Source organism: Lutjanus erythropterus, chromosome 8 (genome assembly GCF_056507025.1).
Source record: "Lutjanus erythropterus isolate fLutEry1 chromosome 8, fLutEry1.hap2, whole genome shotgun sequence".
NCBI classification, from domain to species: domain Eukaryota; kingdom Metazoa; phylum Chordata; class Actinopteri; order Lutjaniformes; family Lutjanidae; genus Lutjanus; species Lutjanus erythropterus.
This window is the reverse complement of record NC_139324.1, coordinates 9,394,254-9,420,393: the sequence shown is the minus strand read 5'-3', so window position 1 is coordinate 9,420,393 and position 26,140 is coordinate 9,394,254. Positions and strand designations below refer to the sequence as shown.

General features: G+C 39.8%; 1 protein-coding gene across 1 annotated transcript in view; it reads right to left on the bottom strand.

Annotated features, from left to right (window-relative positions):
• Nucleotides 1–25,514, bottom strand: part of raph1a (Ras association (RalGDS/AF-6) and pleckstrin homology domains 1a) — a 98,071-nt gene extending 72,557 nt beyond the window's left edge. Inside the window, exon 1 of the mRNA XM_084724441.1 lies at nt 25,200–25,514. The gene's annotated coding sequence lies outside the window, so the exon portion shown is untranslated. The remainder of the gene's footprint in view (nt 1–25,199) is intronic.
• Between the last annotated feature and the right edge of the window lie 626 nt (nt 25,515–26,140).

The following is a 26,140-nucleotide window of genomic DNA, read 5'->3' as shown; positions in this document are numbered from 1 at the left end:
CTAGGTGACGGGTCAGACCAAGAGCGGTTCTAAAGCCCCCTATGAATAGTGAAAAAGCAGAGATGTCTACGTCGAAGGAAGGAGCTGAAAAGCATTACGGAGGAGAGGCACGTCATGCTTGGCTTACTGCCGTCACAACCCAACCGCTGACGAGCAGAAAAATGTGGACGAATGGATGGATGGATGAATACCATTGAATGTAAACTCCAGGAATATCTTCCCAACCAAGACTGGTAATGCAAAATATGAAGAACTGTAAAATATGACTTCCATGAGGCTGTGCATTTCATCCTTGCATGCAGCTGCAGTGAAGGTCAAGCTGCACACAGCCTGCACAGTTTATATTATGTTCATTGTAATGTTGATTAATGTTGAAATGACAATCTTGTTCCTCAGTAATAATTATTACTACCACCAGATAATACACTAGTGGTCAGGTTTAGAACCCACAAACATTGGGATGGTAAGCCTCTCTTCCCAGGATAGAAAATGTGTCATTTTTGGGAAAATATTAAACCCTACCCCTCGCCACATCACATCTTAACATTATATAGACCAACATTTTTTGACCCTACAATGTTCAACTCAAGTCGGTGCCTATGGCTAGCTGTATGCCCTACTCCACATCGTCTCTGTGATGCTGGGAATCACTGTTAATATCATCTAATACATCAGATGTCATTACTGAATCAAGTTTTACAAAATGAACTCCTCTTTGCTGCTAACACACATACTCATAACCCACACAGCACTGCCTACTGCGCACACACACACACCCACACACACACCTACCTACCTACCTACCTTTGGATAAAACTTGCTGCCAGCTTTTTTTGTTCAAATGCTGCACAAGCTGCTAGCACTAGAGGGCAGAAAAAAAACAGAACAGAAAAGAACTGGCATGGAGAGCGAAGCTCAGTGTTGTAATTCACCATTTGAAAAACATATCTTAACTTGGAAAATGAACTGAAAATGTAGATCTGCTGCTAAGCTATTTAGGTTTAAATGACATTACACATTCACATGACTGATTTCGTAACTGCAGGGTGAAACATCTCCAAAACATCTGCTTTTCAGGAAGTAAGGAGGTGTTCACGCAGCAAGCCACTAGCTTAATGTGCTATGGCATTTCCTCTATATTCAATCTGGCAAAGCAGGTTCCTGAAACTTTTGCTGACACGCAAAAGATTTGCAAAAGATTTCCTAAGTTGCGGTTACAGTCTATATTCCAAATTTATCTCTCTATAGGCTGCAAAGAAACGTGTAAATAAAGTTTAATGAAAATAAATGAATTATCTATTTGTGAAGAACTAACTGTTTAAGATAAGTGCTATATAACTTCAGTTTGTTATTATTAAAAAAAAAAGATTGTTGTCTGCATGCCAATTGATTCACTCTTATGCCAACTACAGGTGAAACTACTGATTAAAATATTAGTCAATTACAGAAAATTGATTTGCAACAATTTTCATTATCAATTTATCACTCAAAAAGGAAACCTGCCCCATTAACACAGATTCCTGCTTTTCAAACATGAACATTGGAATATCATTGTGCTTCATACTTTTGATTGGACAAAACAAGCATTTTAAATCGCAAAATATGATCGCCATTTGTCAACTTTTCCTGACATTTTAATAGACCGAATGATTCATTAAGAAAATAATATGAAACCCTGTCTATCTGTGGCAACTGAGAACTGATTTCAAATTGTCCGATTCATCAGAATTGTATGCCTACAAAGTTATCAATGCTGGCATTTTTTCTTTTTCTTTATCTTTTTTCATCATTTTCTGACAATTGTCATTGCAAAACTGTGATTTCCAACTCATGTATCTATGCTGCTGAAACTTCCACCTTTGTCTCCAAGGGAAACCCCTCTCGGAGACAAAGATGAGCTACAGAAGCACACTCCAGAGACTCTCCATACCCTTTTGTTCCCATTCTCTAAAGTTAAGTTTTAAATAAATGAAAAGTTGCAAAGATGTAATCACATTTCAAGTGTTGCCCTTCATTTTAATAATGAAAAGCAGCATGGTTTTACTGCAACTTCAAGAGTTTGACCCCAAATGTTTGCCCTACTGCACAGGCAACCTCATTTCTCCCAACAACAAGCCCACCGTTATCAGTTTTACCATATATATATATTTAGAGAGAGGACAATATGATGTAGAACATGAGTAGGACGCAGATTTTGCATGAAACGGTGCCAAAACACTCATCTGGATGGAAATTTGGTTTTACAACACTGTTTTTAAAAATACCCGCGTATGTTTGGACAAGGTTTCAAATAGTTTAGCAGATGATATCTAGGAGGCACAGCCGCATTTATGATGGAGGTAAAATTATTATGGCAAGGCTTGTAATATTACAACATCATTTATTTACCTTTATAAGTGATCAATCGATGTGTGCAGCATCAGTTAATACACTTTCAGCACCGTGGTGAAGGACAGCTCCCACCTACGATGTGCCTTAACAGCTCTTTGTAAGAGCACCCGCTAAGGGACAGTTTGGGAAACGCTCGTAGGAAAAGAAGTTCCTTTGCTAAGGTATATCTTAGAGACCCTCGTAGATAAGATACATCGAAACCAGGAAACACGGTCCAGACTGTTTTGTAACTGGACAAGCTGAGTCGCAGGCAGTGCCATCAGCTGGCTTGAGTTGAGCTGAGATGAGCCTGTGTTGCAAATTTTCCCTGCAATGTTCTAAAATGGTTTCATCTCGATGTGAGTCTTTGATCTGAGCTGGCTTTAGAAAATCTATATGAAAACAGCTCCAGCTAGTTAAACTAAAACTGACCGGGAATCGATAAAAAATCTGACTGACAAACAGAACTGATATGGCATTAGCATCAAAGACTTTTCCAAGTTCCCAACCTCAACCCTGTGTTGTAGAATAAATAAATTAATTTTGAATAAGCAGATGAATTGATAATAGTTTTTAATAATCAGCAAGCCTGTGTAATGGCAGGGAACCTCACCCTTGAGCTACTGTCCCAAGAAAAGCCATAACATCAGCTTGATTATCCCCTGCTGTGATGACAGTGACACAACTGAAGCTTGCAAAACCAGCGAACTGCCTGGTTTCAGAATGACCAACATGACTGAACTCAAACAGAAACCTTCAAAATCGAGAGTGGTGTTAAGAGGTTTCCTCATAATCACTGCAAGCATGAATAGAATAGCAGACACACGCGCGCACACACACACACACACACACACACACACACACGTATAGTCATGCTGCAGTGGAGTCGGTTGTACTGCAGAAGTGTCAGGAAGAATTGACACAGAGTGGTCTCATGCATGCAGTACAAGGTCACTGAACTAGTGGGTTAAACTACTGCTCAGAGGAGGAAGGGGACAAGAAAGACTGTAAAACTGACAAGGTTGATTGCATCATTGTCTGTATCCAGGACACACTGGCTACACACGAGTGCAAAAGGCAAAGGAAGATCCAGGCTTGGGTGGTGTCAATTGCTATACTGGGGTATTTAGAAATTTTGATGGTAAGATTTTCACTATCAAAAATACAGATTCAGTCTTTACTTGCCTAACCTAACCAGTATGTAGCATCCATAAAGAATCCGCAGCATACAGTCTGAGACTCGACCAGGAGTAATTTGCAAGCAGTTAAGGGAAAGATGAAATCTCAGTATGACAAGAGGGCAGTGAACCGTACCTTCAAGGCACGAGACCCAGTCAGAGCATGGATTCAGACAGACTACAAGCTGCAGAGAGCAAACCTTGCCATTATTATCTTAAGTGTGGGAGCATTTTAAATAGAGACGCACAACTATGGTTCTCTTTAAGCTCTGCAAACAAGACTGTCTTATCACAGCAGAACGCCATGTGAGCACCAACCACTTTGTCCTCCTGCAGCACCATCACCTTGTTTACTTTCTGGCAGCACGATATATCAACACATGGAACATGTTTCTGTTAGTAAAAGTCATTTAAAATGATTTCTAGATTCTACAAAATTGCTGATACTCCTGCTGTTAACTTTACACCATCATCTGTGGTGTTATGTGGCCCTGTTTACTTTATCAGCCATGAATGAGCCAGAACTGGCTCAAACCTATTTTATAAACAGTCCATAATTTGTCCCCACACTGATGAAAAACTGTATTGCCAGTAGGGCTGTACAATTGATCACAATATGACCATGTGCGATATCCAAATTGCGGAACCAGAACCAAAGTGCAATTTCTTTTGAAAAAGGCAAAATATGTGAGAAACAGCATTTCAATGAGGTGCTGTAGCGCTGCAGAGATAAGCTGGCCTAAAAATCTTGTTTTCAAGACTGACGTTTTTACCAAATTGTGCAGCTCTAATTCCCAGCGATTATCTTACCTCCATATTAATGCTGTGATGAAATAAATCCATGTCATAACCAAATAAGTTTAAGGTCAAAATACTGATTGTTCATTTCAGGGACACGGTTGACACAGTGATTACTTTTTAAATTAACAGGCATCTCAGCTCATTTTGAATTTGAAGCCCAGTATTTTTCTGATCAGGCATCTGACATGGAATCAATAAAATTGGGTGGAAATTTAAAATAAGTCACTATTAGAGCAGTCCTGTAGCTCAGTTGATAGAGCGTCCACCCCACGTACGGAGGTTTTTAGTCCTCTGCAGTGGCCGTTGTTTCGACTCCTGCCTGCAGCCCTTTGCTGCGTGTCATCCCCTCCCTCTCCTGTCTGCCTTCAGCTGTCCTGTCTGATAAAGGCAAAAAGCACAAAACATAACTTTAAAAAAGGTCACTATTATCATTATTCTAATGTGCTTAATGTGTCTGTTCAGGATTATTACTGAAAAAATATTGAAATAATGAGAAGTTTTTGATATTTATTTTCAGTCAATTAATTGTTACATTAATCAAAAAAATAATTGTTAGATTAATTGTTTAGAAAATACTTGAACAAATTAGCATGACTGAAACAGGCTCAAGTGAATGGTGTTCTCCCTCAGTCCCTGTTAACAAGTCTGATTTAAATGTACATCCTCTCATTGATTACTGAAAGGTGAATAAGACAGGTGCATATCCTACACCCAGGCTGGAGAACCGCAACGATCTGCATTCGGCTGCTTATGTGCCTTTTGAGCATATGTGAATTTTACAGTTCATTTCCAACTCCACAGCACACTTTGCCTCACCCTCCCCGTTCAAGCATGCGAGAGACACATGGCCACAAGACTCATGAAAAAATGCAAAGGCTGCATCTAGAGCTGGCGTCTGGTTTGTCTGTTCTGGTCTACCGTAGAAACGTGGTGGTGCAACATGGCAGCCTCCATGCCTGCTGTAGATATCATTCTGTGGTAACGAAAGACAACAAGTCATATTTTCAGGTGACTATATACTAATATGACAGAATATTATAAAATATTTATACCATATTCTGCCAATAAATCCCCATAAATCTTACAAACTGGACCTAAAATAGGTCTTTGGATTAGGCTTATTCACTTTCTTGCAGAGTTAGAGGAGAAGAATGCTGCCACTCTCATGTCTGCCTATTGGCAATAACGAAATTCAAATGAGATACACTGCATACTGCATACAGTCAGAATTATTATCCCTACTGGGTAAGTGGATAGTCTTTTTGTTCAATCAACACGGTCAACTCAAGTATTCACATTTTGTTTCAAACAGCCATTACACTGCCGACATTAAATAACCACACCAAAAAAAATCTCCAAAACAGACCAATTTAAACTCCTGACTGTAGTTAAAGAGTAGAAGTTTTCTTCATCAGACACACAGTGACACCCAAACTAAATGCGTCACAGTATGAAAAAACTGAAACTTTATACTTTGTCTATCCTCACTTGAAATGGTTCCTGCCACTAACAACATCTGCAGTACACGACAACCTTTTCAACATGAGAGTGGAACAGGAAGAGTGGACAAATAATGATAGAAAGCGTGTTCTGTGGGTGTATTTGTGTATTTTTCACATCACTGTGAATTTGTGCATGAATGTTGGATTCATTATCTAAACTTTTTGTCCCTTTTAAGCCACAAAGGTCACACACACACACACACACACACACACACACACACACACACACACACACACACACACACCAATGTTCAGTATGTGATCTCCTGTAAGCTCTGCTAGTAGAGCAAGATGAGGAGGAACAGACAAGTAATAACTCTTCACTACTGAAAAACCTGCTCAGACACATATACCCATACATAGATATGACCCACACATAGACTTATAGAGCTAATAATATAATGACAGAGCAGAGAATGAGCGACTGAGACTGACTCAGCTAAAAACCACCAGACCAGCTCCAGTTCTAACAAGTCCTCAATTCAGATTGTCCCAGCTTGACGTCACTGAATTCAAGTGCCCCAACACATGCACTTAAACTGAGCTAACTCCTCTTACACATCAACAGCATCAGTCTGTTGACTTAAAGTGTGAGTTTCCTCACACTCCTCACCTGTTCTGGCATGAATTTGCTTTTTATCCATGAATGAATGCACAACTGACTATATGCTAGGGGCTGTGTCCAACAAAGTGTTTTTTCTAAGGCTAGTGTTTTGTTTGAACTGTGTCCACATGCGTAGGTGTCTATTCTACACTGAGCATTGCATGGCTGCTGTATTTTTTTTTTGCTGCATTTGTCACTTGCTACCCAACTGCAGTGGAGGAGGAGCGGGACAAATACCACAATGTGTCCTGCTCGTACAGTACTCCATGAATTGGGCTCGGTCCAAATAATGATTGCTGAATGCAGCGATGTTTCCTCGTCTACAAAATCTCATGAACCCACACAGACGGTGCTTCTGGTTCTGTTCCCATCAGAGTCTGTGGCCAAGAAATTGTTTTCCTCAAACAGAACTTTAAAATGCTAATTACTGAATAAACCCTACTGGCAAATTTCCCAGTTGCAGGACTAATAAAGGATTATCTATCTTATCTTAGTACCAAAAGTTGGATAGCAGGATAACAATGGAAACAAATAGTGGCACACCATATATGTTACACATAGGTCTGCAGTATTATCCTCCTGCAATTACACTGTACAGTAATAGTAATTTTCATCAAGTGGAATAATAAAGTAATGTAATATGAGACGCCACACTGTGGAGATTTTTTAAATGTACTAGACTTTGATCTGTCTCTGTCTGTAGTTATCACATATTAATATAATAGTACAATGATAATAAATGATGATATTAAAACTTAAATATTTATATAGAATAAAAATTACACTACATTAATAATAATTCGATTCCCGCCTGTAGCACATTTGCTGCATGTCATCCGCTCTCTCTACCCCCCTTTCCTGTCATATCTTCAGCTGTCCTATCTGAATAAAGGCAAAAAGCCTTGAATACTATACTGAATTATCAAGTACTGTTATATGTACATAGTACATATAATAGATAATAATAAACTGCACAGCATAATACACTATTACTACTCTGTAGTCTGGCTCAATGTCCCATCCACAGCACTATCAGAGTGGTTAGAAGTCTCGAGTAAAAGTCAATCAACACAGACACACTGAGTCACAGACAGACAGACACAGCTGCTCCGGTAAACTGAGAGGAGCTTTGTGGAAGTTAAGACAGCAGATATCACCAAGGTTTCAATAAATATCACAATCTTATAATCTGTTTCTATTACAACAGCATTGTTAGACCAGTGAAAATGCCCAAAGTCAAGGTCAGGGTTTCATTCAAGGCAATCAGTCACTCTTCACAGAGACGCACTACAGAGTACAACAAAACATCTGTCCTGTCTGTCACTGCAACTCTGCATTGACATTTCAGGTATTATTACTTATACAAAAGTAACAGCAACAGTAAAAATGTGCTTCACACTATGATGGTTACATGTAGTCCCTGGATCACATGTGTGCAGAACCGTAGGGAGCAATCAGTATGTAACATGGGACATCTGCGTTCCGTTGCACCCCTAGCAGTACGACAGGATGGTTCATCACAAATAGACTTCACATACATCCCAAATCACTGTCATTAGCAAAGAAACAAGAACAAATTCACAGCAACCAGTCACATTTACTCACATGACCACAAACTGAGGATTCAACAAGCTTCCCTACATTAGACATTATTCACAGCACATACACACTGCCAGCATGTCTGAAACTGCAGTAATAAGGGCAAACTGATCCTGGTTAGAAGAATACAAGACGGCACTGAATTCAGTCTATTTAAGACCTTCCTGGAGGGGCCTTCTGTTTTTTCAAGAAGATATCCGATATAATAACGAGTCATACTGAAGGCGTACGAAGAGGAGATTTCAACACATATTTATAACCTAAACTACATGAATCAAATCATCCTTCTTGAAATGAGCAATGAAATTCAATGTTCATAAAAGAAAACAATAATGGAGAGATTTCACCATCTATGATATGGGATGCAGCTGAGGCAAAATCATAGCTGTAACCTCACTCAAAGAAATGCTATGTCAAAGAAAGTTACTTGATTTGCAAGTAACTGCTGGACAGTTGTGATATACAAGGATTAGAGGGGTTGTGATGCATAAGGCCAAAACCCAAAGACACTAGAATGAATAAATTAAATTAGGAATGAAATTAACATAATATATACACAATAAACAGAATTAAAGATGTTATTTACTGAAGATGCACCCTTGGCAATTTTCGTGGCCTATGCCAATTTCAGATTTTTTTTGGGTCTGACCTGCCAATTCGGATTCAAACCAAACATTTTGTAACTTTTCTTTAATGTAAAATTAAATTAGATGTCATAATAAACTGCTTACAATTTCTCCGATAGTGCTCCAGGTTACAGTCGGGCCTAATTATACCAGAGGAAAACCCTAATACATTCTATTTTTATTTGTTTTATTCAATTATTAGGTTATTCTCCTCTAATTCTATTTATTTAATTTAATTCTATTCTATTTTCTATCAATTTAGCTTCTTTTTTGTTGTTGTTTCTAGACAGACAAAGGTTGGAGCTGGCTCCTTCATTAGTTAGGACATCATCACCACCTTCTTTAGTTACTGTTCCTAAGCGTACAGTTTACGATGATAATGGTGGCAGATTTAACATCAAAACTGGGAGTATTTGTGGAAACACAAAGTCTTTCATTCCTTAGAGAAATAAACAAAAGCATTTTCTCAATTCTAGTTGACGACAGTGGATTTTGTTGGCTAAAATAATGACTCAAGCAGATTTCATGAGTATATCTGGCTGACATAAACTAATACTAACTTGACTTAAGTCAGCTGAGAAGTGTCCAGCTGATGTTCTAATGGCTCCGTGTTTTAAAACAGGAACCCTGTGAAAGTGTTTATGTAGAGTAAGCTAGCAGCCACACATGGTATAACATTAATGCTAAAATACTGAGGTTTGGCCAGCTTGCATCTCAGCAAACACTGCTCGGATGGTGAAATACGGCAGGTATATCTACATGATAGATAACAGAATTAAACTCATTAACGTGTGAAAGGTCTCAGGGACTCAGTTAGTGCAGTGGACCTCGAGACCGGTCACCCTGCCAGACCAGCCAGACTGTGGGATAAGAGCCAGAATAAGAGTTAACCTGACTGAGTGAGATGCATTGTCGTTGACCCACGTTGATTCTGGACCAGCCCACTTTGTCTCCCACTTTATTGGAGCAGCTAGAAATATCTGTATATGGAGTCACATCGTCAGCCCTATACACTTGGTCAGTTTACCACAGGAAAAAGAAAATGTATACGTTTAACAGCTAAACAGGGTATGAATGCAGTACTTCAATCACTTTTTTTAACAGAGCTGAGTTTTTGAGCAGAGCTAACTGTTCCTTACTGTTCCTTACACCTACACAGTAATTGCTAAAGTAGGTGAGCATATTTAACATTCATTTTCCATCCTTCATTTTTCCAGACTTCTCTCCAGTCACAAGCCAACCACACTAGACTCTTGTACAATTTCCCCCCAAAAAGAAGTCAATTATGTACATTAATTTCTAAATCTCAGCGGGCTACAGTGCCAATACAGATGTAGTTCCATGAGCAGAGTAAGTCTGCACCATGACCTCTGTTACAGCTGATCCCATCTTGAAGCTTGGCAGCGTTCTTTCTCCACACACAGAGCTTCAGTCTAAATCCACATGCACACTGTTTTGATTCACAAGACAAAGACAAAAGTCAGCAGAAAGATGGCTCACATACTTTCCATCTCTATTGGAGAGCTGTCTGGATATAGGACATAGCTGTGGTTTGGTGTGAGTGTATTTTAATGTATGATAGAGCCAGCACAGAAAATGAGTAGCTGTTCCAGGCATACTCCATAGCAGCCATAATATTAACACACACACACACACACACACACACACACACACACACACACACACACACACACACACACACACACACACACACACACACACGCACACACACACACACACACTCTTAGTATGAGCAATGAAAAACAGGCTTACACTATCAACAGCTTCTTTGAGCCAACACACACACTTCCAACTTACTGTGTCAACAGTCACTTCAATCCAGGCTGACCAAGCAACCAACAAACCCCAAACACACTCTCACTTTGCTTCAACCTCTCACACATATACACACACTGCCACACACACACTTTATAATAACATCATCTTCATGAAATGCCAGTGACACACACATTAAAGGCTATGTGGCAGAGCTCAGGATATAATTAGCTGCACTTCTGTGACAATGTATGGATTCAAAAAAGTGCGGTAATCCAGGAAGTTATTTTGAGATACGAGTGTTCTATAGTGTGTGAGACCACAGATGAGCCCTATGTTTATTTGGTTAAGTTTGTAAAGATTTGGTACCACGAATCAAATATAAATCAACACATCTTGTGCACCGTCAGCCTGCACAAGATGGGCTGGCACATCATCTGCAGAGATTATGGCATATTTTAACCTCCTGAGAAACAGCGGGCAAACAAAAGCAAATGAAATGAAAATAACTGTCACATTGGATGATGTGAAATTGCACACAAATTAATAAACAAACCAGCAGATGTTTTGGCAGGTGGCAGCACAGCTCCGTCCAACTTCAGTTCGCTCACAAAGAAGAAGCTGCAATCTGCATTTCCATTAAGGACACATGGCTGTCCTCTATTTGAGACAGGACTACTCTGTCAAAATTCATGCACTATGCAAGTGAGTAGAGAGTGTGCAAAGTGTACTACATGACAAGTATTAGTTATCTGAGAACTAAGGAGACAGAAAGAAGAGAGGTATTTCTACCATCAAACTCCTGTATTGTTGTCTATAAACCATGCTTCTTTTGTGTCACCTCCAGCAGAGGAGGTTAAACTAAAAGTGTATGCTTCAACACAGATAATAAGCTTCAATCGCTTCATTCATTTTGGATTCTCTGGTACTCCATTCAAAGGTAAGTACTGTCAGTATGCTATTGGTCAATGGTTCAAATTGACAGGTGACAAGTTCAACAATGATTTTGATGTAAAAATAAACAAAAATGATAGACAATACAAGTTTCTTAAATTTGGATCTTAAATAAAAGATTTGATTGCTTCTTCCTCCACTTCTAAGGCAGAATGTCAATGAAAAGTATGCGTTTTAAAACGAGGGGAAAAGAGTGAGCCTCCTTTCCACACAGTCAAAACGACAGCCCTGATTCCCAGCTGCACAGCCTGCCCCAGGATCTCCATGAGGGCCATGGTACATAGACACAGAAAAACAAAGCGAGACAAGGAGAGAGAGGGAGGGAGGGAGTGAAAAAGTGCCTTGGCCAGAGTAATGCATCTGAGGAAAAACACGAAAGGGAAAAATAAAAGAATAGAAAAAAAAAAAAAAAAAAAACAGAGAAGAAGAAATGAGATTAAATTTTCCAAGAACGAAGACTGTGCGGTACAGCACAACAGCAGCCAGACTAACTCTACATCTGCCTGGAATTAAAGAGAGACAGAGACAGACAGTGCTGCTGCTGGATGAAAACTATATTGAACTTTAGTGGGTTTTTTTATATAGCGATGAGAAGCATTTGTAAAGAAAGCTTCCTGCCAAAATAGATCCACACTGACACACTAAAGTATAAAAAGCAAGGTAACGCCATGACTTTTTTTTTTTGGTTTTTATTATTATTTTTTTTACATTAGAATCTATATTTTCTCAATGCAGAACAATTGCACTGTAAAATATTTTTTTTTAAGAATTGGCTTGCTTTTAACAACTGTACTCTGTACCTGAGGATAGGGCTTAACAATTAATTAGAATATTATCAAAACTGCAGTATGGCTAAGTGCAGTAACCAAATCACAGAAGATGCAATTTTTTAATAAAAGAAAAATGGGTGACAAAACACCATTATAATGTAGAGCTGCAGAGATGCCCTGGCCTACAACATCTGTTCTCCAGATGAAAGAAAACATGTTTGTTTACTACAGACCCCAACAAATGTCACATCATCATAATATTAAAAGTTTTAAAACTGTGATGCAAAAATGATTATTCCCACTACTCATGAATCATATTGCAATCTCTGTACCTGAAAGTAATTAAAGACAGAGCTCAAGAGGCAGCGGAACATCCTTACCACTAAATGTTAGAAATCAGACTGGGTATCGAATCAATTTTTTTTTTATACTGACTGATATGTGTCCAATGCACTGAGTATCAAACGATATCAAAAGATACCAGCTTTGAATATTCTGTCAGATTTGTAATCTTCCTTACACGCTCCCTTTTGTTAAGGGGATTGTTCAGATTTTCTTTTTGGTTATATGAGGTAGGGTTAGGCGATTGGACGACTATATCATCTATTGACGATGAGCTGAATCCATTGCCGATTGCTTTTTTTTGCCAGATTTTTAGGGCAATATCTGTCATTTTATTTTGCTAATGTAACAGTCTGCAGAGTGACAGTCTCTGCTCTGCACAGCGCTTTCATCCAGCGACGCAGTACACACTCACTCAGCTGACCACGAGTGCACTGAGCTGGGTGAGGAGTGAGAGGAAAACAGCCTACAGAGTCAGACTCTTTAAACTCTTTCCACGCGGTAAAGTGAGGATTTATTTTGACCAAACCAGTGTTGGTGATTGTTGGAAGATCGGACAGACTGGTGAGTTTTACATGTTTTTCTGTTGAGTTTAAATGAAGTGTGTTTTTCGAGGCATTAATGAGCCAATTAAGCTTGTATTAGTTCAGTGATAGAGAGAAACTTGAATTCAGCACCACATATCTGATTCTGTGCCTGTTGAATTCACACACATGCTCTGCACGATGTTCATGTCATACACGCAGCACACACTGGCCCTAATGTCACACCCACAACAGTGCTAATCACAGCAGCACACACTCAGACACATGTTTGCATGAAGTCAGTGTTAGCAACAGACTCCAAGAACAGGATAAAGAGAAGAAAGACAGTCTACAACGAGACAGAAGAGCTGACAGTGTCACCAAACAGCCATAAGCTTTCTAGTTCTTCAGGCTAATGTTAGCCAACAGCACACTGAAAGTTAAAATCTCACCTCCTGTTATGTCTCCATTTTGTTTACATCTGCTTCTACACGAGAACACATGAAATCACACGAAATTTTGCAAGATTACATTCCCTCTAGTACATCATATTAATTTAATCTTAATAAGCCCTGGCTGTAATCTGGACCACTTTTGGAGATAATATAGACGTTATTTAATAGTCAGTGTTTTATTATGAACATCCAATTTAGTTTTACAAGAAAAGTTGCAAAAATGTTTGCGAATGCTGTCAATTATATTTCTTAGAAAGACTGAAAATCGGAATCGGTGAAAATCAGAATTAGCAGGTCAGACCCTTAAAAAAAAAAAAAATCAGAAATTGGAATTGGCCAAGAAAATTGGAATCGGTGCATCTCTAGCTGCCAGTGTTCGGCCATCAGACGTTGCATGAGAGAGGTTTTAGAATCTCTCCAACATGCATGCAACTTCTTCAGGTACCCTCTGAAGGAGGCACAGTGAATGTGGTGGGGGCCGAACTGTGCCTGAAAAACGTGCTCGCTGGAGCCGGTTGGGCTTGTGGCACATCTAGCTACAGGCATACGAATGATGGCCCCCATGGAGCTACCCTCTGAGCATCCCCCTGAACTATGAGCCAAGAAACGAGAGCCCGCCTCCAAGGCATGGGAGACGGTGTCACGAGAGACCGTATCTGCCCCATATTCCCCCAAATTCTAGGTTGGGCTGGGGACAGGCTGTGAGCTTCAGTTAGCCCTTCTGGTGAGGGGAAACCGCCCAAAAGCTGTTCCACCTCAGCCAGTCTTATAGCCCGGCATGCAGCTGTAGTTCATGCAGGGGACCTCTGAAAGGCCTTCCCTCAGGTGCTCGAGGCCAAGACATGAGGGGCAAACAGGCGGCACAACAATGAGAAGTCGTCATAATGGCGGCCATCAATTATGAAGAACAACACTTAAAAAACAATGTATGCTGGGAGTGGGAGCGAAACAACAACTTCACCAACAAAAGTTACAAAAAGCAACTCAAGTGGAAGTACTGCAAAAAACAAAATCAATCCAAATAAGGAATGCTGTGACTACAAAAACAGCACACATATGATCAAGGCGTTAAAAAAAAAACAAAAAAAAAACAGATTAGCACAAGCAAAGTACTGCTGCTACCTGTAAGTTCAAATGAGGAATGCTGCAACTACAAAAAACAGCATGGGTACGACCAAGTTGCCACCAAAACAAACCAGATTAGCACAGCAAAGCACTGTTGCTAATTCCAAAAAACAGGAATTTCACCTTGAGGCTAGGAGTTTATGGTCCATCTCTGCCACGATCAGCTAACTTGTTTGTGTTATTATGTGACTTATGTGATCGATCTGATTTGAGCCCGAGTTTCTGCTGCTTGTATGAATAGATGACTGGATTTGTCATGGTGATGACTGCACCCACCAGTAAAACAGAACTTAGTTTGTTTTCCAGATTTCCCTGTTCTTTGACCATGTCACTGGAACTACGAAGGACCAAGGAAAGCTTTCTAAATGGCATCCCTGATCTCTGAGGGGTTTGTAAGGGATTTCCTGCTGCACATATCATAGAGATAGTATCACATGACCATTCACTCATTTTTTGAAAACACACAACATTCTGACATACTATATAGTGAACACACCACCAGGCCCTTTTTGTTCTGTTCTTTGTCCATGGACATGGAGCAGTAAACTAAGGGGAGATGGAGGAAACCTGAGTACTGTTTCCTCGTCTGGATACTCCATTAACAGTGCTTGCTGCTATGTGTGTGTGTGTGTGTGACTCCCTCATACACACAGGCTGAGTCATTGCATTCAGCTGCCAGTTGCCTTTTCAACAACAAACAGCAGAAAAAAACATTTACTGTTATCACACGCATGCACACAAACACAGAGCGGACATAGCAGTCAGTTCAGTCTATACACAAGGCAAGTGTGGTGTGAAATAATACTGTGACCTTAAAATGTCCTTAAATGTCTTTAAACAATGCTAATTGCTTAGTTACTGCTTTCTCACCTTTGAGTGTTTTGTACCATGACTTTTAATATTTAATTTTTATGCTTCATTACTGCACAGCTAAACTTAACATGTTTCAAGGGAATAGTTTTCAATTTGTCTGTATTGGATTTTGACTTCATTACACATTTAAACACCTTGGATTTTGTAAAGCTTCTACACGAGCTTTCTTTTAAAATTACCTAGAGCTGATGCCACCTGCCTACCAGCCTGACACATAGTGTGGCTAACATTAGCATTGCTAGCAGCAGCAGCAGCAGTTCCTCTGCTTGCAGGTTAATGTCTGTGCTGGATGTGGTCACATGGTGCTCAGTTCGAGTGGTTATATACCATTTTATTATGTCACAGCCTACATTCAACCAATTTCCATTTTCTACATCAGAATGCTGCCAAATCACACTGGTTTTATGAGCTGTCTTCTGTCCCACTTTGCTGATAAAAGCATCCGGGGTTGCATGGGCCACTGGGGCATATGCGCTGGGTGAGACTGGCTGTTGTCTGATAAGGCCGCAGCCATGACTAGGGTGGGTGGCTGCATTACACCTTAGAGGCAACAGTTCAACAGTTTCAACAAATACTTTGAAATTTATATAAGGACAGCACTGCTTTCATTCTATATTGTGCTCCACTCCTCCTGATGTACAAATCTGAGCATTAAAATACGACTTGTCCATATTCAGTTTCAGCTGCTAGAAAATAATAAAAAATAAAAATGTACCAAGATTTTTGACCCAAAATTAAACCAAAAGAGCACTGCTTTCCCTTTCATGTTGTGCTACATTCATATGTCAACGCTGAACCAGGATGTGGATTTAAAGAGGTAACACTGGCAATCGGGGTGTGCATCTCACTAACTGATGCAATTCAATACGGATTTCAATACATGTTCAACAATGAGATGCATCTCAGAAATATTTAAACGGCTAACAATTCCGTACGATATGATTCATCCCTGTCACAACACAATACATTACGATGCCATGTGTGAATCTTTACATTTTGATTCTATTAATGCTGTACATGTAAGGTACTGTTAGTTCCAAGAAGAAATCCTGATAGTTTTACTGAATCCACTAACAGGAGAGACTGAGAGAAGGGAACTTATTAGGAATCTCAAGTGTAAATTGGGTTGCGTGTGGAGGAACAGTGATACTACATGTTACCTGCTTTCCCAGTAACATGTTGTATTTTAGGGTCATGAGACTCTGTTCTCTGCCATCAGACATGTTTTGCGTAAATGATTTGCAGCAGTGTTTCTTTCTTTCTTTCGACACAAACTTATTCCACACTTGTGCATTCTGAAAGCTTGGTGGTGCGACGCAGTGCAACATCACTTCTTTCACTGTCTATTTTGAGGAAATGAAGAGAAGAGACAGGAAAGGAAGGAGGGAGCGCTTGTTTTGTGTAAGAGAGGCAGCAGGTGTCCAGTGAAAGCATGCAGGCAGACATGGGAGGAGAGAAAACGAAGCAAAGTTACAGCGGCAGGCATCCTAATGACATGTATCGATATGCTAGTGCTCATTGATTTTTTTCTCATTCATGGTAAGCTTTTTACCGATACAAGCCATCTGAACCGATCACATCGTACACATTAATGTGAATTGTCACAGGCTGTTCCAAACATGGATGAGGGTCTGTTTTTCATCTCTTTGCCTTCTACTTTAGACATTTAACTCTAATTTTCCTGTCTTGATTTGATATACTGCAGAGTATGTATTTTCAACAACAATAATGCAGACGCTCATATTCATTTCACTGTGGGAAGCCAAAAGTGTGACTGAGATTAATATTTGATTAATTGTGCTGTTGAACCCTAATTACAAAAACGGATATACAGAAATCTTGACTGCTGATAATTCATTTGTTGAAGGAGTTTGTGAGAATCATGAGGAAGGGTCAGGTAATCCCAGTGAACATGAAAGTATTGACAGGCAATGACAAAAAAATCATTGAATCTAGACAAACAGTATGGAGCATTTCAGTTAGCCAGTTAGTGTGATTGAATCTCCATGCTGAAAAAAGCCATACTAGTCATTAGGTTAATAGACATGAAGCCTTGTGTGTATCTGCCCATAATGCCTCGCAGCCTTTATCACTGCACACACACTCTCTCCAGTTTTTGCTCCACTCCTGATACCATTCGATGGATGTGTATTTGTCTCTGCATGTGTAGCACTGACACAGCAAAATAGAATGTACTCTAGTCTACTGTACAGTAGTGCTGCATTACACTATATACTACGCAACAACTTGCAAAATACGATATTGAACTATCGGTTACAGTTGGTAAGCTCACATACTGTATTGACACATCCATTAAAGTTACAGGACATGTGTAATATATGTGTAAAAGTTTCATAACAATCCCTATTCACAACTGCTTACTATGCTAAGACAGTATAACAAAATAAAAGGAGTAAATAAGAAGCAGAGGCTTGGAGTGTCCCTCTGTAGCAGATCTGCTCTGTTGTTCCCGCACACCCTCTCTGTCTGTCTTGCCCCTGGGACAAGGAGGAATTTCCTGAGAAAAGGAGGGATGACTTTTCCATACACTTGGCAAGAGAAGGACACAGAAAGACAGACAGGGGGAAAAGAAAACATCAGATGGTGACCTGCATTGACCTCTTATAGCCACCAGTGACAGGATTCTGACAAACGACACCAGAGCAGCTGATACAGATGTAACCAATGCATGGAGACTGATGTTTACAAGATGACAGCAAAGCTGCCAGAGGAAGTACACAAGACACACATGGTCTCTTAATGCTGACAGTCCAGTCGGGTGTATTTAAGTGTCCCTGAGCAGGATACTGAGCACAGTTGTGGATTATTTAAACTCATTAGGTCAAGTGACAAAGCAGCAGTTAGAGTAAGTATGGATGACTTCCAGAAAGACTGTGTGCAATAGTCCTATTTCCAACTTCCTTTGCCTCTCTGTCTCCCTCTCAATCACACACACAGCAGTGCACACACTAACACATCCAGTGTGCTCTGACAGCTCAGCTGATTGCTGCTTAAAGCACGACAAAAGTTAAATCCTGATTCTGTTCTTTTTCTACGCAGTGCAGCCGAACACCAGACTAAAGACGCTATATAGTCCTACAGATGTGTACTACTATTCTGTTGAAATTAACTGTTAAAATATGAAGGGGAAAAGACGAGAACAAAGACAACTTTTGGATTACTTTACAGACATGGTGACAGTGATCTGTGGCAGGCACAAATATTATAATCCTGGTATTGACTATTACACTTCTGGTATCATGACATCCTTAATTCCCACCGTAAAAGTGGATGTAAAAGGCCTGACGGTGTCAGTGAACAAAAAGAAAAAAAACTATTGACTATTGACATGAACTAAATGCATACTACATACTTACTCTTAGCTGGTGGTCATGTACTGTGTTGCTCATGCTGAAAAATGACAAAAATGCTCAACAATATAAACGCTCAACAATATAAGCATTCTTGACGATAACTTGCCAGCAGATGGCTGCGCACCCATAGACGCTGGTTCCGCTTGAGGTTTCCCTGTGTTAAAAGAAGTTTTTCCTTGCCACTGTCTCCTTGGCGATTGCTCCGCTGCACAATTGTGTCGCTATAAATAATATTATGAAGAATATGGTCTAGACCTGCTCTATTTGAGTGCCCTGAGATGACCTCTGCAATGATTGACTTGACTTGCACTGTTTTTTGAGTGTGCAGTTGATGTACACTATTCTCCCCCATGTAGACAGGAACACACAAACTAAAAAACAACAGATCACTTTAAAAACATAGTACATTCACAGTACATATATTCAGTGTAGGGTTGGGCAATTGGACAAATATAATGCCCATCAACAATGGGCAGAATCCATCGGCAGTTGTTTTTTTTGGCCAATTTTGGGGGCGATATTTGTCATTTTATTTTGCTACTGTAATGGTCTGCTGAGTGACAGCCACTGCTCTGCGACATGCTCTCATCCAGCGACACAGAACACACCCACTCAGCCAGACCATGAAAGCTCTGAGCTGAGTGAGGAGTGGGAGGAAAACAGCCTGCAGAGTCAGACTCTTTGCACTCACATGGAGAATTAAGGATTTAATTTGACCAAAATCAGAGTTGGTGACTGTTGGAACAGTGGACAGACTACCAAAGATGGTTTAGGTGAGTTTTACATGTTTTAAGTCAAGTTTGAATGAAGTGAGTTTTATGAGGAGTTAATGAGCCAAATAAGCTCGTCTTATTTTGATAAAAGAGAGAAAGTTGAATTCAGAAGGTGTACAGTTGTGTTTCTCTTTTCAAAAAGCAAAATTGGTGTGAGAATATTTAATTTCATGAGCCTTTTCTGAGTTTATGCTGTTTATTGGACATCATGAGAGCACTCACTGTATGTAACATAGTGAATTTGCCACTCGCGAACATCTCCCAGCAGAGGTGGGAGGGGGACGAAGATCACCAATCACTAATGGATGGGCTGACCATAGTCAGTTGGAAAATTTTAACACATCACCTTAGGCCCAATAAATGAATACTGACAGTAAATCTAGTTCAGCAGAGCTGCCCAAAAGTGGAGCCAAATTTGTCCCACAACAAGGCTCTGCTCGGCCCGCCAAATATTTATAAACTTAAAAACTAATTTTTGAAAATGTATAATGTAAATCACTGTTCTTTGGGAGCGGGGGAAAATATATTCACTTAAGTATTGTGATTCTTTCAAGTCATTAAGTGATTTTTCAATTTATTTTTTGATTCCTGAAACAACAGAATTCAAATTCAATTGCCTATGTTTGTCTATCCTAAATATAGACATTTTCTTATAAGAATATTATTTACAACCTTTATATGCAGTATAGTAATGATCCTGCTGAAATAAATCTTAAAAAGACCAACCAACATAAGATGTGCATTGCTTTGGAAATATGACTCATGACATACAGTCTCTAGAAGTGTATGATGAAAAAGCAAACAAAAATTGCAATAAATCATGATGTCACAACACTTGCAGTGCCCAGTATGGTGGCAGTATCGAATCAGGAGATAAGCACATTATCTGAGCCCTACTATTCATGTTGTTTTTTTCTTTTTTTTTGTGAGGTGAGGTAAAAATGCTCTTTAAATATGTAACATCTCTAATAATGATTTATTTTTCAGAATCTGAGCAAAGTGGGTAAAGTGACACACAGGAAATCATAACTTGCTCTAAGCTGCTTGTGGTGATAAGAACTGTATTACCCTGAGGGGCCGCAAATACCAACAGCAAAATATAGGGCAATCTGTCCATCATTATTTTGCTTTGAGGTAAAGCGGAGAGACTAACATTACTGTCTTTAGAGCCTAGTTGAGCTAGCAAGACAGGAATATAATATTCAAAAGTATGGTTTCATTAGTGTGTAATCACCTGAAAATAAGAACCATCATGTTTTCATTAGCTTAGAACAGTGGTTCCCTAACTGGGGGGCCATGGAAACACTGTTGGTCAGGGGCATGGATGATCAGGGGAGAAATACAGAGTACAACAAAGCTGAATGAATATGATTTCTGTTGTGAAAGTACACAACCAGGAGTTTACTGATGCTGTCATGTTAACCTTCATTTCACTAAAATTCAACTTGAATCCTTTATCAGTTGCTTCCCCGAGTATTGTTAATGATTGATTAAATAATGTGGGGTGGGGTGTGTGTGAACCTTTGTTTTGGCTTCTGAATAGGGGCCTGCCAGAAAAAGCTTGGAAACCAATGACTGAGAATGAGCTCCTTATTTTTACAGGTTGTGCAGGCAATCTTCTAAAAGTCTGTCCTGTTGAATCACCATGTTTCTACAGAAGCCCACAATGTACAAACTAAACACTGGCTCTAGATAGGTTCATGTTTTTATTTCATGTTTTTGTGACCACCATTGTTTATCTTAAATACTTGGAAGGGGAAGGTGAGGTAAGCAGTATATTAGGGATGCACCAATACCAATACCAGCTTCAGGTATCGGTCTGATATTGTCATCACATACTCGTAATTATAAAACTATTCTGATACTGCACACTCAATACCACGTCACAAAAAATAGCCACTCAACACAAGCAAACATCTAAAGATCCAACATGATGTAGAGTTCTAGAAGTGATGCTTAGCCGCTTTTCTTAATCGCTGTCCTCTACAACAAGTCCATGTAAAACTACAATAAATGCACAGAGTGCACCGACAGACCACAGCCAGCTGCTGTCCAATAAGTCCCGGCAAGTGTAAATTTGTTGAATGCCTCGACTAATTTATCAGCAGACGAAAAACAAACACCGCTGCCACCAGTCTCCAACCTTCTTTTATTGGTAATAAGCTGCTACAACTTCTCTTTGTATAATCTTCTTTCTTCGCCTGGTAATCTTCACCGAAATGGCCTAACAGCACAGTTAACCCAACTTTACTCTTTGGGGTTCACAGCAAAGTAAACAAAACTGTTGCACATAATAATAATAATGATAATGTGTAATTATTATTCTGAAATATATCATGCACACTGTAAACAGCCCAGCTTAATGAGGAAAACAAAAAGTCATAGTAAAGTAACTTCCTACAAATAACCCAAAAAAATGTAATGTGTACAGTAGCTATGATTACAGCAGCAGCAGGTAACAACATTTTTTCACATTTAGATAGCGAGTAACATTGATGAAAATAAAACACCTCTAAAGTTATTGTAAAAACTGCAATGGCATTATTAAGTACTTGTATCAGTACTCGGTATTGGCAAGTACCCAAATGTAAGTACTTGTACTTGGTCTGAAAAAAGTAGTATCAGTATATTCCCATAGTATACAGTTGGCTGCAATCTGCAACCTCACTGCTAGATGGCACAAAGTTTTACAGACTGGTCCTTTAATTAGCATCTTCAACAGGTTCAGTTGTATCAGGATTCACTTCCCAACACAACAACTAGACTACAATCAACAGAAATTCCAAAAGATAAGGAGACACTGCTTTATTGGCATTAGGTGGATCACTGGAAGGTACAGAGCAGAAACACAATGGAACGAGCACTAAATCAACAGTGAAGGATACCGAATCAGGAAATCAAAAGCCTGCAGGTCTCAGATGTGAAGCTCAGGCTGTCTTTAGTTGAAATAGGGCAACAGAATTTTTTATACTCCAGTTAACCCTCAACACTACCAGGAAGTACTGAATTCTGCCCCACTTTGCTACACAGAAGTGTGCTATGGAGTCGGGACATCTCAAGCATGAATAATTACAGTTCAGCTCTGATGAGCCTGGTTACAGATTACAATGTTGAGACAGAATGTCCCATCAGTGGTGGTTCAAATAAGGTATTGAACATTTTAACACACAGTATTGGAAATGATTGGTTTTGTTTAAAATCACACATGATATCATCATGCAGTTCATTGTGATGGACATCAATGTGATTGCTTTAATGCACTCTTGCATATCGGGATCAGGTCATGGCTTTTAACCATCTATTTTCTGTGCGATTCTATAGTTTTCCCAAATTAAGGCAACAAGGAGGTCGAAGCCTACCCCAGTTTGCTTTAGACAAAAGGCAGGGACACATGGTCACGGCCCACCTTGATTGGAAAGGCAAACAAGTCTCATCAACAACATACATTTCCATCAATAAGGATCAGCGATGGGTACAAAACCTCAACATTTCTTTGGTACAAATCGAAATGTGCCTGTTCTGCACTGATCAGCATTGCAGAATCTCCCAAACATCAAGTGAATGGTGACCAGTTTTCCAATGTACAAAAACAACAGAATAAAAACATAAAATGCCCCATACTGTTCATCTGGCATAGTCCCAGTCTTCTCAAGCCCCAGTGTGCCAAGTTAACTAAAAAAATGTTATTTACACCATGTTTTTAGCCTGAATCTTCACTGTAGATCCTTAGCTTGGAGCCACATTCACATGTACATGCGCACTGTCTGAACTGGGAGTGTGTGTGGTGTGACAGTGTGCAAATGGCATGTCAGGATTTTGACTTGGATTATGCCAGACAAGCAGTATGGAGGCATTTTAGGTTTCATTTCCAGTTGTTTTTTTATGTTTGAAAACTGGTCACCATTCACTTCCACTGTTTGGGAGATTCTGCAACACTATTTTCCTGTGAAACTTCAGAAGCTAAACCTGACCTTCAGTCAGCATTACATTTACAGTTTTTGGTGACTATCCCTTTAAGCTGGATCTCCCTATACTTGCAATTGATAGGTTTGTAGAGAAACCAATTGCAGATGTCGCTGTGTTGTCAATTCAATTCCTCTCTCTCATCCTCATAGAGAACAACTTAACTGAAAAGTGTCAAAATTTGTGTGAATTTATTCCAACTGAGACTTCTTAATGTCATTGGTCCAAATGGCAAACTCCTCTCACCATGTGCTGCCGCAGCTCATTTTGTTTTGTTGCGTTGCCAAGGTTCGGCTGTTTGGTTTGGACCATGGTTCAGCGGAGGTCTCACGCCTGTAGTTGTTCATTTATTGGCACCAATGTTGATCATTTGAAACAATAACCATCCCTTGAGAGGATTACGCCACATTCAGACACTTGCTTTCATACATGGTCCCAAGCATGAAAAATGTCAGTGAAAAGATTATACAGCATCATCTCTAATTTTACCTTTAAGACATGTTCAGTTTTATACATAAATGTGTCCATGTTAGGACTAATTCCTGAAGCAATCTAATACAACCTGATGTTCAGTGTGGCAGGCTCATCACAATATTTCCACCAATGACCCTGTTAGAATTCCTCATTTAGAGACAGAGACAGACAGGTTACTAGCAGGAAGACACGATAGTTAGACAGGTTAACCTTCAGGAAGTCAGGCAGTGAAACAGTGTACTAAAGCAGGAGGACAAGATGGTGAGACAGGTTTACCAGCAGACAGACACACACAGACAGACAGACAGACAGATGGCAGGCCTGCATGTCTGATGATGCTGAATTTTAAATGACTTTTAAATGAGGCTTCGGGCAAAACTATGACCTGCTTATTAAATACAAAATATTAAATAAATAAAAAAAGACAACACATTGATGAAGTCATATTTACAGGTTCATATTAATGCAGTACGTGCTTTAGGATAAACCAGACAGTTTAAACTTGTGTGGCAGGCAGCTGCGGGGGAACACGCCCATGGCTGTGTAATGCTATATGAATGCCACGCCTTGCTTGTGTCAGCTCAGCACGCTTGGCCTCCAAGCTGCAGCACTCAATACAGATACTCCGGCTGGAAAGACGCTGTCAGCCGGCTGCTGCTCCCCGGCGAACCTGCGCATCCAGGCCGGCTGGGAGTGTGTGCTCTGCAGGCCCTGCGGCTTTTATACAGCACCGAAAATACATACCTGCACAATGAATAACGGCACAAACGGGCAGAAATGAACCATATGTCCATAAAGCAGTCGCCACTAAAATGCATCTAACAAGCAAAAGTGATTCAAAGCCTCTTTTCCATGGAACTGGTCGTTTTCTCTGTCACCCCCACCCCCTCTCCTTTCTCTGCGTACACATGCAGCCACTGACGGGATTAATTGGCTTTTATTCCAGCGGATGTTCATTAAAGGCTTCGCCCTCCGTTTGCGACACCGTAAAGATCCATAACGTGGTTTTAACCGCTAAGAGTTTTGCTCCAAATATAAAACAGCGACGGGAAGAGAAAGCGGGGCGAATGTGGAGGAATAAAATGCATTTGGGTGAAGGGGAATTGGGCTACTTACTGTGTGGCGGATCCAGGGAGATTTCTGGGAGGAAAAACCGCAGCCTCCAGCGGGAAGACAGAGGAGAGGTGTCCCGTGGAAAACCCCGCGGTGGAAGAGTCAAGGCTTCGTCGGGATATCTGCCGGTTTAGTCCCAGTTTTCACCGACTCCCCTTTCCCAGATATCCCAGATTCCCTGATTTCCCCTGCTGCCACACTGAATCCCGACACCGTTAATGTTGCCACCAAGCTAGAGAAAGACAAAACGCACTTCCGGTCCGGACTTTCATAATAAAACGTGTTGCACTCATTGCGGCATGAAACCAGCAACTGTTCAATTCAAAATATGAAACAAAAAAAAGAAAGAGAAGCAAAGAAAACTGTTATTTTGCTAAAATGAATTAATAAATTAAAGAAACAAAAAACAAAAAACACAAACAAAAAGCTTGCTATGTCACTGTGAACCATACAAAATAAAAGTCCCTAAACTCTTCAAATAATGCAGTTTTAATTTATTTTGTGTTCATTTAAAAAATTTTTTTATTCGAATAAAACTAAATTCAGATATTATTAATGTTATGTTGCTATGCATTCACATTCCCTTTCCTATCACCTTTCCATTATTTTGTTCTCTGCCATTTCATACCTTTCTTCATTTGTCTGTGTGCAACACTTTCTCATGTTCAAATACTCAGACTCTTTACTGATGGTATTTTCTTATTGATTAATTGAGTACCTTTATTAATCCCTTTATTTTGTCCTGCTGAATCCTGCTTTGTCATTTCCAGATGAACAGAGCTTTATGGAGCCAGGTGAAATAACAGTGACCCCTGATCCTTTTGGTTTTTGATCCCTTAAAAGAGAACAACATCAAATTGCGACCCCCGGTTTAGTATGTCTACCGAGTCAAAAAAAAGAGCAGATGATTTTCCTTGTATTTTATTTCAATCTTTTCAAAGGCT